Below are 11960 nucleotides of genomic sequence, written 5' to 3'. Positions count from 1 at the left end.
TCGGTTGGGTCAATGGACTGTGGAGTGGCAGATGGAGTTTAATTTGGATAAATGCAAGGTCTTGCATTTCAGTAAAACAAATAAGGGCATGACTTATACAATTAATAGTAGGGTCTTGGGTAGTGTTGCAAAACAGAGATCAGGTATATAATTCTTTGAAATTTTCATCACATGTAGACAAGGTGCTTAAGAAGGTGTTTGGCATACTTGGCCTTCATTGTTCAGATCTTTTTTGAGTTTGAGTTAGGATGTCAGTTTAATGTTGTTTGTGTAGGATGTTGGTGAGGCCTCTTCTAGAGTACTGTGTGCAGTTTTAGTTGCCCTGCTATTGAAGGGATGATACTAATTTGGAGAGGTTTCAGAAAAGATTTACCAGGATGTTGCCAAGGCCAGAGGGTTTGAGTTATAAGGAGAGACTGGGACTTCTTTCACTGGAGTGTAGGAGTTTGAGGCTGACCTTTAGAAGTTTATAAAATCATGAGGGGCAGAGATAACGTGAATAGCAAAAGCCTTTTCCCTGAGGTAGTGGAGTTCAAAACTAGGGGGCATACTTTTAATATGAGAGGAGAGATTTAAAAGGGACTTGAGGGGCAACTTTCACAGTGGTTTGTGTGTGGAAAGAACTGCCAATAGATGATGGCTGCGGGTATAGTTACAACGTTGAAAAGACATTTGGATAGGTACATGATTAGGCAAGTTTTGGAGGGATATAGGTCAAATGCAGGCAAATGGGACTAGTTTAGTTTGAGGACATGGTCAGCGTAGATTAATTGGACTGAAGGATCTGTTTCCATGCTGTATGACTCTATAACCATCCGGCCCATCTTAATGTGCAAACTTGCTTCTCATCTCCTCCCCACCCCCACATCCCCATCTGCGTCATTAATGGAGCATTTGTGAAGATCGCAAACAGTAAGCGACCCAACACTCGTCAGATTCGAGTCACGCAAAATGCCTCCTACCACCAACGCCTGACTCCTTTCACCTAAACCAAGTTCGGATCTAACTTGCCGAATTACCCTGAATCCCAGGAGCTTTTTGCCTTTTTTCTCCATCTTCATGTTGGACCTTGCCAAAGGCCTTTCTGAAATCCATATAAACTACATCAACTGCCCTACCCTCATCCAAACATTTGGTCATCTCCTTGAAAGAGTTCTGTAACTTTGTTAGGCATGACTTCCCTTTGACAAAGCCATGTTGACTATCCCTGATCAAAACTTGCCTCTCTAAATGGAGATTAATTTTCTGCTTCAGTACTTTCTCTCACTCTCTAATAGCTTCCTTCGCACTGATGTCAGATTCTCTGGTTTGTAATTCCCTGTATTTCTACCACCCTCCTTATTATGGGGAACTGTGACAAAAGTGAACTTTGCCAACACTTCCAGGTAAGGTTGGTGAATCTATACTTCTCCCAATGTCTTTCCACTACTATTGTTCAGCAGGGTGGACTGCTAACACATGGTTCCTTCCTTTTATCTATCTGCTCATATCCTAACTAGAAAATCATGTGTGAAGTCTTCTGCTCATGCACCTACTGTATCTTGTAGTACTTGGGATCTATCTGGCCACCTCTTACTTCTCAAATTTTGTGTGGTCTCTTGGTGACAGCATCCAAAGGAGCAGCATTAATTTTCAAGAGTACTGATTACACTTAATAAAAACCGAAAGAACTGCGGATGCTGTAAATCAGGATCAAAAACAAAATTACTGGAAAAACTCATCAGGTCTGGCAGCATCTGTGAAGGAAAAAAAACAGTTAACGTTTCGGGTCCGGTGACCCTTCCTCACTGGACCCGAAACGTTAACTCTGTTTCTTTCCTTCACAGATGCTGCCAGACCTGATGAGTTTTTCCAGCAGTTTTATTTTTGTTCCTGATTACACTTAGTTCTGCTTCCTGTCTTAATAATTCCATCATTTTTCTTGCTTATCTGACATCCATTTCAAGATAGGCAGAGATTTCCTCCATTTAAATATTGGTAAGACTATGAAACTTTATTTTTGGACCCTGCACTAAATGCTGTTTCCTACCTATTAACTCCTTCCCTCCTGTCAACAGTCTGAGCGTAAACTGGTTTGTTCAGTGTTAGTTACATTTTTACCTCAAGCTCCTATCTTACTCACAGCGTCAATGAAGTTGTTTCAATTTCCTTACATTCCCTGTCTCCGCTCATCTGCTGTAGCCTTCATTGTGCTCTTGTTAACTCTAAATTCAACTATTTGAATACATTCCTGAATGATCTCCCATATTGTTCCCTTTTGGCAGTGTTTTGGATGACCAGTAATTTACAATGTGTATTTCCTTTCTCCTGTCACTCCTCTGCTTGACCTGCATTGGTTCCTGATCAAGCAGCAGCTTGGGTTTAAAATTCTCACATTCATCACTCGAATGAAATTTTTCTGGAATTTCAGAGGTAATTGAGCAAACTTCAGAATATTTACTCATCTTCAGGCCTCTACTACTTAACCCTGGCAGGCTCCACCCTACAGATGACTTCCACTTCTTGTCCAGCATCATCAGGTTTCATGTTTCTCATCCTTCGTCGAAGTAACTTTTATTCTTTGTATGGAGGAATTTTTAAGACGGATTTAGTTGCTGGGAGTCTGCTGTAAAGTTGTATAAAGACATGAAGTGGAAATTACACTTCTATAGTATGATGCCACAATAATGATATGACATCATAAAGCATCTTCAGTTTTTCTTTCCTGGGTAGCAAAAGCTAGACTAATGGATGATGGGACTGTGGTAGGTTTGCCTTTGGCAAATCGAGTATTGTCCCTATGGCTAATTAAAGATCGTGGAGCAGGAATGGTGAACAGAATTCCATTCTTCATTCCAGTAATTGGGCAAAAATAGAAAAATGTGTGCCTTAAAAAACTGCACCAGGTTTGTATACAAAAATCTCAAATTACTAAGTATTTTTGTAGATACTAAAATATCTCTACTTTTGTGTACAATGGGTTTGGAAAAATCATTGATTCTGTGCTTGTTTGCATATCCAATTGCATCTTGCTTTCATTGTCGTAAAACTAGCGAGAGCTGTGCTCTTTGTCACATGATATTTTCCTTTCCTGGCTGAATCCCTACAAAATGAAACCCATCCGAAGTAGGGAGAAGTGCAACAAATAAGGGGAGCGGTTTGAGCACGTTTAACCAAGTTTCTAATCCATTGGTATTTCATTCCCTGTTTGCTGCCAAGAGTGCCATTGTGAATATTTTGTAGCTGTGAGCTATACTATACAATGACAAAACAATTATGATTATTTTAAAGCTGCTTTTTTTGCCAGCCTCATTTGAGGAGATAAATTATCTGAAAGAGAATTCTGAATGAACAGTGAAGTTATAACACTGGACTACTCGTATGCCAAAAGATCACAAGCAGAATGCAATATACGTAGCTAAGCGATCTCCACCATCCAGGGATCACTTCTAAGCTCTGCATTCCTGCCACATCCCTTTCTGTCTGTCTGTTTCTCTCTCTCCATAGGATCTGGGCATTGCTGGCTGGGCCAATTTATTGACTGGAGGGCAATTAAGAGTGAACAATATTGCTGTGGGTCTGGAGTCACATGTAGGCCAGACCAGATAAGGACAGCAGTTTCCTTCCCTAAAGAAAATTAGTGAACCAGATAGGTGTGTTCAAAATTGTATGTGGTCAATATTAGACCTTCATTGTCCCTTTTTTTTTAAACATTCAGATTCCATCTGCTGCAGCGGGTTTTGAACCTGGGACTCGGAACATTACCTGAGTCTCTGGATTAATAATCTAGCAGAGTAGAAATCAAGAATCCTGCAGCCAAAAATGCTCCTGTCTCCCTGGTACCCATCCACCATCCAGAAGACATAAGTCAGGAATATGATGGAATACTTTTCACTAGCAAGGATGAATGCTGCTTCATAAACACTCGAGCATGATACCATCAAAGACCAAGCAGACCACTTGTTTAGCACCCCATTTAATACATTAAACATTGCTCCCTCCACTACTGATGCACAGTAGCAGCATTGTATATCATCCTGTCCAAGTCATATCACATTCTGGCTTAAAACTCTGGTGTCGTTTATTCACTTTCTTTATTCATTCACGGGATGAGGGTGTTGCTAGGCAGCATCTATTGCCCATCCCTAATTGCCCAGAGGGCAGTTCAGAGTCAGCCACATTGCTGTGGGTCTGGAGTCACATGTAGGCCAGACCAGGTAAGGATGGCAGTTTCCTTCCCTAAAGGCCATTAGTGAACCAGATGGGTTTTTCCTGACAATTGACAATGGATTCACAGTCATCATTAGACTGTAATTCCAGATATTTATTGAATTCAAATTACACCATATGCCATGGTGGCGTTCGAACCTGGGTCCCCAGAACATTATCTGGTTCTCTGGATCAACAGTCCAGCGATAATACCAATAGGCTGTTGCCTCCCACCCTTAACTGGGTGAAATCCTGCAACACCGTTCTCAACAGCAGTATAGGTATCCTTATACCCATGTACTGCAGCCATTCCAGAAGGCAGCTTACCAATTAAGGATGGGCAACTGATGCTGGCTTGGCCAACTAATACCCACATCCCATTAACAAATTGAGTTCCATTTGAGTACTGGTTGTGCAATTTGTTTAGTTATCTAACTGATCATTTCCACAGAATTAGTTTAATGAAAGCACACTTGGCACCACTGGTAGGGAAACATTGTAAGAAAGAAAAATGGTATTTGGAAACAAAATACATTTTTGGACATCATAGATCTAAAAAGGCATCAGTGCATTTTACAAATGACCATTCTTATCTTTTAATTGTGGTTTTTTTAATTCTTGGACTAAACAAAGCACAATACATGAGGTCAACATCAAATATCATGTGAAACAACATGTTGTATCTTGGCTAAAGATGTGCTGTATGTTTTCAAGAATCTTAATATATTCAGTATGTATATAGTATATATACATATATAAGATGGCAGTCTCTCAGCTCACATTTGAATGCTCATACTAGAGATAGTGGATTCATCTCTTTGCAGCCTAAAGTTCAATTGTATCCATTTTGGCACAAAGGGAATATAGATGTTCTATTTGTAAATATCAGGGCTTGCCCACCTGCATATGTAATGCTAAGGATTCACGAAGGGGGAATTTATTATTGTCATGTAAACAGTAAGACTTTACAGTTATTAAGTCAATTATTCTGCTGACAATTTGGCCAAGTATTGGAGATGGAGAAATAAATTGAGATGTTTTCCATCTTTTGAAGCAGGACAGTGTACTTTCCAGCTTTGTTTTTAATCCTAGTTTCCCAACAAAATTAGTCTTCCCACTAAACTGTGCTTTTTGGTATACAAACTTAAATCTGAAACGATCATTCCCAATACAATTGCATGTTGCACAACTAAATCTCACCTGTGGTTATTCACTATATGTTAACACTAATTTAAGAAAAAAAATTTCTTTGCAGAACATCTGAGTTTGCTGCAAAATCTAAATTCAAGTTGAGTCTAAGAAGGGTAGTTTTCTGCAATCAACTTTCAAACGGTAGGAACTTTCAAATGTGAATTGAGACTAGGGTACTTCCACTGATTACTACCATCATTTGCATCATTGTATTAGTGACTAAATCACCAGCCACAACAAGTCCATGATTTGTATGAAATACTAATCTCCAGTTCTAATGAGGCATGTTGGCAATTCTGTTCTGATGTTTTCTTTTTTGTCTCCGTCTCTGTCTCTGTCACAAACAAGGACATTGTCTGCCTAAGACAACTTGGCGAATTGTACAACTAAAACAATGCTAACACTCCTGTTGCTCACCCTGAAAACTCTGGCAAACAATAATCAAATGTTGTTCGCAAAATTCCCACTTGAAGTTGCGTAATATTTCTCCTATGTTTAGTCCTTGCTAATAACTAATAAATAGCTGAAAACAAGTTAACAGTCTCTTCTGCACCACACCTTTTCTTCCCACCCCAGTTGAAGTGAGTGGGTCGGGCACAATGGGAAGGGGTCTCCTCCATGTCCTGTTCAACTCGAGCATAATCTTCCACGTTATATTCATTTGCCCAATGCATTCTATTAGCTTTCCTAATTACATGTCACTCCGTGCTTTAAACTATCTCAAATGTATGTAGAGGTGCTGGTGTTGGACTGGAGTGGACAAGGTCAGAAGTCACATGACACCAGGTTATAGTCCAAGCTTTCGCAGTGCTACTCCTTTGTCAGGTGAAGTGACGAAGAAGCTGTGCTCCGAAAGCTTGTGAGTTAGAATAAACCGGTTGGACTATAACCTGGTGTCGTGACTTCTGACCTCCAATGTATGATTATGTCCGTTGTGCAAATCCTCTTTTAACTTGGTAGAGAAGGTCACGGTTGAAAAGTAAGTGATCTACCAGTAGATTTCAAATACTGGCGAAATTTGAAATTCACTTATTATTTTGAGGAAATGTTGTTGAAGTTCACGTCAAAATGAAAAATGCTCCAAAATTACAGTTAATTTGAGACCGATTTTTCACATTGCACAATGACGGCAAACAATGCCAAGAATCGGTAATTGCATTGTTTTGCAGCACATCATCTCTAATCAGTTGTGCAGAGCATTGTCCTCTTTGTATAAATCTTGTTTTGACTTAAAAGTCATGCCAGTTTAAAAACCCAGTAAAACCTAGGGAGCATTTAATGAAGAAATTGTTGAAATGGTCATGAATTGGTCAAACATTTGGCACTTCTCTTTGTCAACTGATTCTTGCTGATTTGTTATCACACAACTGCCGTCTGACTTTGGAGGAGCAGGAAAGCTGACGTTTCGGGTCCATACCTGAAACATCAGCTTTCCTGCTCTGATGCTGCCTGGCCTGCTGTGTTCCTCCAGCTCCACACCTTGTTATCTGTAACTCCAGCATTGGCAGTTCCTACTATCTCTGAGCCATCTAACTTTGATTATTCTTTTGTGCATTTGCTTGAAAGCACTTGTGTCTGGGTGAAAGATTTTGTCATCAAAGACAGGTGATAAGATCAAAAACAGAAGTTAGTAGAAAAGCTCAGGGAGTCTGGCAGCATCTGTGAAGAAAAACAATTAACGTTTCTGGTCTGGTGACCCTTCCTCCGAACTGATGGTGGCTGGGATAACGTCAGTTTATGTGCAGAAAATAGGGAGGATGGGGGGTGTAGGGAGTAAACAATAGGATAGAGCCTAAAGAGAGAGAAGAACAGTTGGATGGACAAAGGAGTTGATAATGATCTGGCTGGGAGGGTGAATAATTGTTCATGGGGACTGTTAGTGACTATCAACAGGGGATGTGTAATGGCAGACTGTGGTAACGACCTGGTGTGTTGCGTCAGGGACTAGGGAGAGTTTAGGCCCTAAAATTATTGAACTCTATACCGAGTCCGGAGGACTGCAGGGTTCCCAAGCGGAAAATGAGGTGGTGTTCTTCCAGCTTGGGTTGAGCTTCGCTGGAACACTGCAGCAAGCCAGAGACAGATGTTGGTCAGGGAACAGGTTGGTGCATTAAAGTGGCAAGCAACAGGTGAGGACAAGATGTTTGGTTTCCAAATGACATTTTAATTTGCTTGATTTCATGGTACCATAGACACTTTGCAGAAAACTCATTGTATTCGATGATTTTCAATAAACCTATTTATTGTGAATCTGGAATCCAAGCAGATGAGATAACCTTGCCTATGCTTAGCTTGCTGCACTCAACTTATTATTTACTGGGGTCAACATCCTCACTTTTTTTTCTTTCAGCAAATTGCTCGTATCCTTCTTTCTGAAGCGTCACAGTGGTTGTGTGGCGAAAAGCATGCATGGTCTAGAGTGTGCTAGAATGCATGAAACATATTTTTACCATTTTGAAATGGCAAATCAGGGCTAGGTCCTTGTCTGCAGCCACCTAGTTGAAATCTCTAATCAGCTGAGATTATTTGGAATGAAAGTGGAGTGGAACAAGTTTTGTTTTACTGCATTCTAGTTGGAAAAGTTACATCAATCCAGATAAAATGATCTTAACTGTTAGCAGACTATAATGTTCAAGGACTGTTTACCTGAGAGATATCTGCAGATGCATAGGATGAAATAGTGACAACCATAAGTCTAAATTACTTGAACAAAAATTCATGCAGTTTCTTTACTGTTTCCTTCAGAGAGGGTGTGCACTGCTGCAGCCTTATGTAGCATGACTGCAAGACTAGACATTTGGATTTTGCTTGAAGTGGAAGCTGAACTGATCAGCACGGTTTCTCGTGCATAGGAATGGTGTATTGTTCAACAGCCATTGATCAACCTTACACTTAATAAATCAAGAATTCAAATATCTTGTGATGCGAGCATCCTATGCAAGATTATAAGGACTTGTACCTCAAATTAATTTTTAAATTTCAAAGTGCCCTTAAAATTTTAGATTTGTACTTTTCAGTGAATGTTTTGGCTACACTGATCATTTTGCTCCTCAGCGAGCCTGTCTCACTGGGAATTCCCACTACCCTTGTCAGAACCTTCTGGTTGAAAGCTGCTAAAATTCACGGTTGTCATTTGGAAGAAACATTGTCACTGGAGCAAAAATTTTGTTCCAGTTGCTTCTGATAGTTACTCATTGATGTCGGCTTCCTACGTATATTAATTCATTGAAAATAAACATGGCTAATATGGTCATGCTGACACAATTAATATTGACAGATGCAAGATTGTTGTTTACAAAAGTTTAATTCTGTACTTGTCACATGAAGGTTTTTGAGTGCAGAGAAGCCTTGATGATTATTAAACAGTTAATTAACATACCACATTACCTGTCTTTTTCTGCGCTAATGTTGAAGATTATAGTTGTTTGAAGATAACTATCATTTTGGTGCACTCATTGCAGAAACTGGGGCAGGTTTCATTGGTTTTCAGACACAGCAAGAAAAACTTGGACATCGTGTTACACAGGTCATTTGACCTGTTGCTGCTACTTTGGCAGCTTTTATGTACCAACCTGGTGTTTGTGCCACTCAACTAATACCCAGTTCTTCGCACAACTATTCCTGTTGTTTTTAAGAATATCTAAGTGCCTTGGCCATAGTGCAGTGAAAAATTGGATTAAAAATGTTCAGATTAAATTAGCAGTTTTTGTGCCCAAGTTGACTACATCTATTCAGTTATTTTAACCATGCTGAGATTTGAAGGTCTCCTAACCATGCAACTTAACATGAATTAAAGATGTACAGCACCAAAACAGACCCTTTGGTCCAACTTATCCATGTTGACCAGCTATCTGATATTAATCTAGTCCCATATCCCTTTAAGCACTTCTTATTCATACACCCATCCAGATGCCTTCCAAATATTGTAATCGTACCAGCCTCCTCCACTTACTCTAGCAGTTCATTCCAGATGTGCACCGCTCTCTGCATGAAAAAGTTGCCCCTCTAAGTCCCTTTTATGTCTTTCCTGTCTCATCTTAAACCTGTGCCGTCTAGTTTTGGACTCCCTTACTTTGGGAAAAACACCTTTGGCTATTCACCGTATCCATGCCCCTCATGATTTTATAAACACTTCATGTTTTCAAGGTTATAATTCCCTTCTTTCATGTGCATGTTTGCCTCGTTAGAACACAGAACTATACAGCACCAGAACAGACCCTTTGGCCCATAATGTTGTGCTGAACATGATGCCAAATTAAATTAATCCCTTCTGTCTACCTTTGGTCCATATTCCTCCATTCCTTGCATAATCATGTGCTTATCTAAAAGTCCCTTAAACGCCCCTATTGTATCTCTCCTGCACCACCACGGCAGCGGGTTCCAGGCTCCTACCACTTGTGTGTTTTTTAAAAAAATTTGCCCTCACATTGCCTTTGAATTTGCCCCTGCTCACCTTGAATGCACACCCTCTAGTATTAAACATTTCAACACTAGGGGGGAAAAGATTCTGACCGTCAACCCTATGTGCATCTCATAATTTTATAGACATCTATCAAGTCTCCCCTCGGCCTCTGCTGCTAGTGAAAACAACCCATGTTCCACTAGCCTTTTGTTTTATAGCTCATTTCCTTTAATCCAGGCAGGATCCTGGTAAAACTCTTCTGCATCCTCTTCAAAGCCTCCACGTCCTTCCTGTAATGAGGTGACCAGAATTGAACGCAATACTAAGTGTGGCACAACCAAAGCCTTACAAAGCTGCAATATGACATTCTGACCCTTGTACTCAATTCCCAGGCCAATAAAAGCAAGCATGCCACCTTTACCACCCTATCTACTTGTGTGGCCACTTTCGGGGGGGCTTTGGACTTGAACTCCCAAGATCCCTCTGTACATCAATGCTATTCGGGGTCCTGCCATTAACTGTATACTTTTCCTTAACATTTGATTCCCCCAAAGTGCAGCATCTCACACTCAACCGGATTAAACTCCATTTGCCATTTCTCCGTACATTTTTGGCTTGGTTTTTAAAACTAAATTGTAAGTTATTTGGCCAACCCGAAACTTGATGTTTTAGTTAACGTGAAAAGCCAAATATTAGAAGGTGTTTTTGTCTAGCAGATACATTTGTGATGCTGGTTTTATGAAATCAGTGACGAGTGATATGACAGCCAATTTCTGGTTGAAATCAGATTCGAAGTCCTTGCCTTATTTGTAGGCAGATGGACAAATGTATTTGTGACTGAAGTAGTCTTTTGAGTTAAGATTAGACTAATAGCAATGGATGTATGCTAGAAACTGAATTTTTCACTTCATTACATAAAAACTTCCAATTTAAAATGCCATGAGATGTGAAGGTCTCCACCCTCTTTACTTGGCCTGTGCAATCCGTTGTAACAATATTACTTTTGTGGTTTTTCTGAAACCATCCTTTGCTACAGCCTCATTCATCCTCAATTGTGTGCAGTTTTGTTTTCAATTTAATTCTTATCAGTTGGGACTCTGACCTAGGGTCATCACCTCCATAGTTTACGGCAAAATACTAAAATGTTATTTCAGTTAGTTTGTTCTGCAAGAGCCACAGGGATACTGAAATCATATGCCTTAAAGTTATCTTTTGAGATGACTTTTAAAACTTAAGCAATACATTATTTTCTGAATGCTATATTTAAAAAAAAAAGTTGAGACATTTAATTAATACAGAGTAAGTTCTCTTGGACCCTTTTATTTCCTGGTGTTAAAATGCGTGCTTGCTTATTCAAAGTGAAGGATCCAGTTTCTAATTGCAACACAATGATAAATGTTTGGGCCAGGAGGCGTGGATTCAAGTCCCACTGCCCCATAGGTATGTAATAATATTTCCGAACAAGTTGATTAGAAAATTTTGGGATCTTGTGACATAGTGCCTCTACTTTTTGAGGTAGGCGGCCTGGGTTCAAGTTTCATCTGGTCTACATGTCTGAACACATTAATGTTAAAAATATCAAGAATTATTTGCTTTTTAACATTGGTGTTGCAAAAACCTGAAGGTGGCTCTTCTGGGGTGCAAGTGTCTTTGTTTAAGCTTTGAATCAGAACCGACAACTGTTTAAATTGTCAGATGGTCCGATGTGAAAAGCATATATGGTGTTGGATAACAAATTGGGTTAGCTCAACTAATTGCAGCTGAACTATCTGTGGTTCATTTGAAGAGAGTGCATTGTGTTCTATCTTTGAATAGAGAAATGACACAGTTAACTTTAAACGCCACCCCAATGGTAGCCAGAAACAATAGTGCAATGTTTCCTACCGGCTGCTGTATCATAGTTGAGAATGTGCCCTATCCCGCAGTTGGGAGCAGTGTACTAAAGATTAAGTTGTTACACCTTCAGCTGTTACAAGATATGTGCAAGATGCTTCAGCACAACCACTGCTACCACCGGGTTAATTATTGTACTAACTATAAATGATATAGTTGTGGGCATGAGGGTCCAGTGGAGGAGACTGCAGATAACAAGGTGTAGAGCTGGATGAACACAGCAGATCAAGCAGCATCAGAGGAGCAGGAAGGCTGACGTTTCGGGCCTAGACCCCCGAAACGTCAG

The 11960-nt window shown here is 40.0% G+C and overlaps 1 protein-coding gene across 1 annotated transcript in view; it reads left to right on the top strand.

The window, feature by feature from the left end:
* The first annotated feature begins 5443 nt into the window (after nucleotides 1-5443).
* The window catches only part of trip12 (thyroid hormone receptor interactor 12), a 95680-nt gene continuing 89163 nt past the window's right edge, over nucleotides 5444-11960 (top strand). Inside the window, exon 1 of the mRNA XM_048604482.1 lies at nucleotides 5444-5520. The gene's annotated coding sequence lies outside the window, so the exon portion shown is untranslated. The remainder of the gene's footprint in view (nucleotides 5521-11960) is intronic.

The sequence above is a fragment of the Rhincodon typus genome, chromosome 13 (assembly GCF_021869965.1).
Source record: "Rhincodon typus isolate 14 chromosome 13, sRhiTyp1.1, whole genome shotgun sequence".
Taxonomy (NCBI): domain Eukaryota; kingdom Metazoa; phylum Chordata; class Chondrichthyes; order Orectolobiformes; family Rhincodontidae; genus Rhincodon; species Rhincodon typus.
This window is presented reverse-complemented; position numbering and strand designations above follow the sequence as displayed.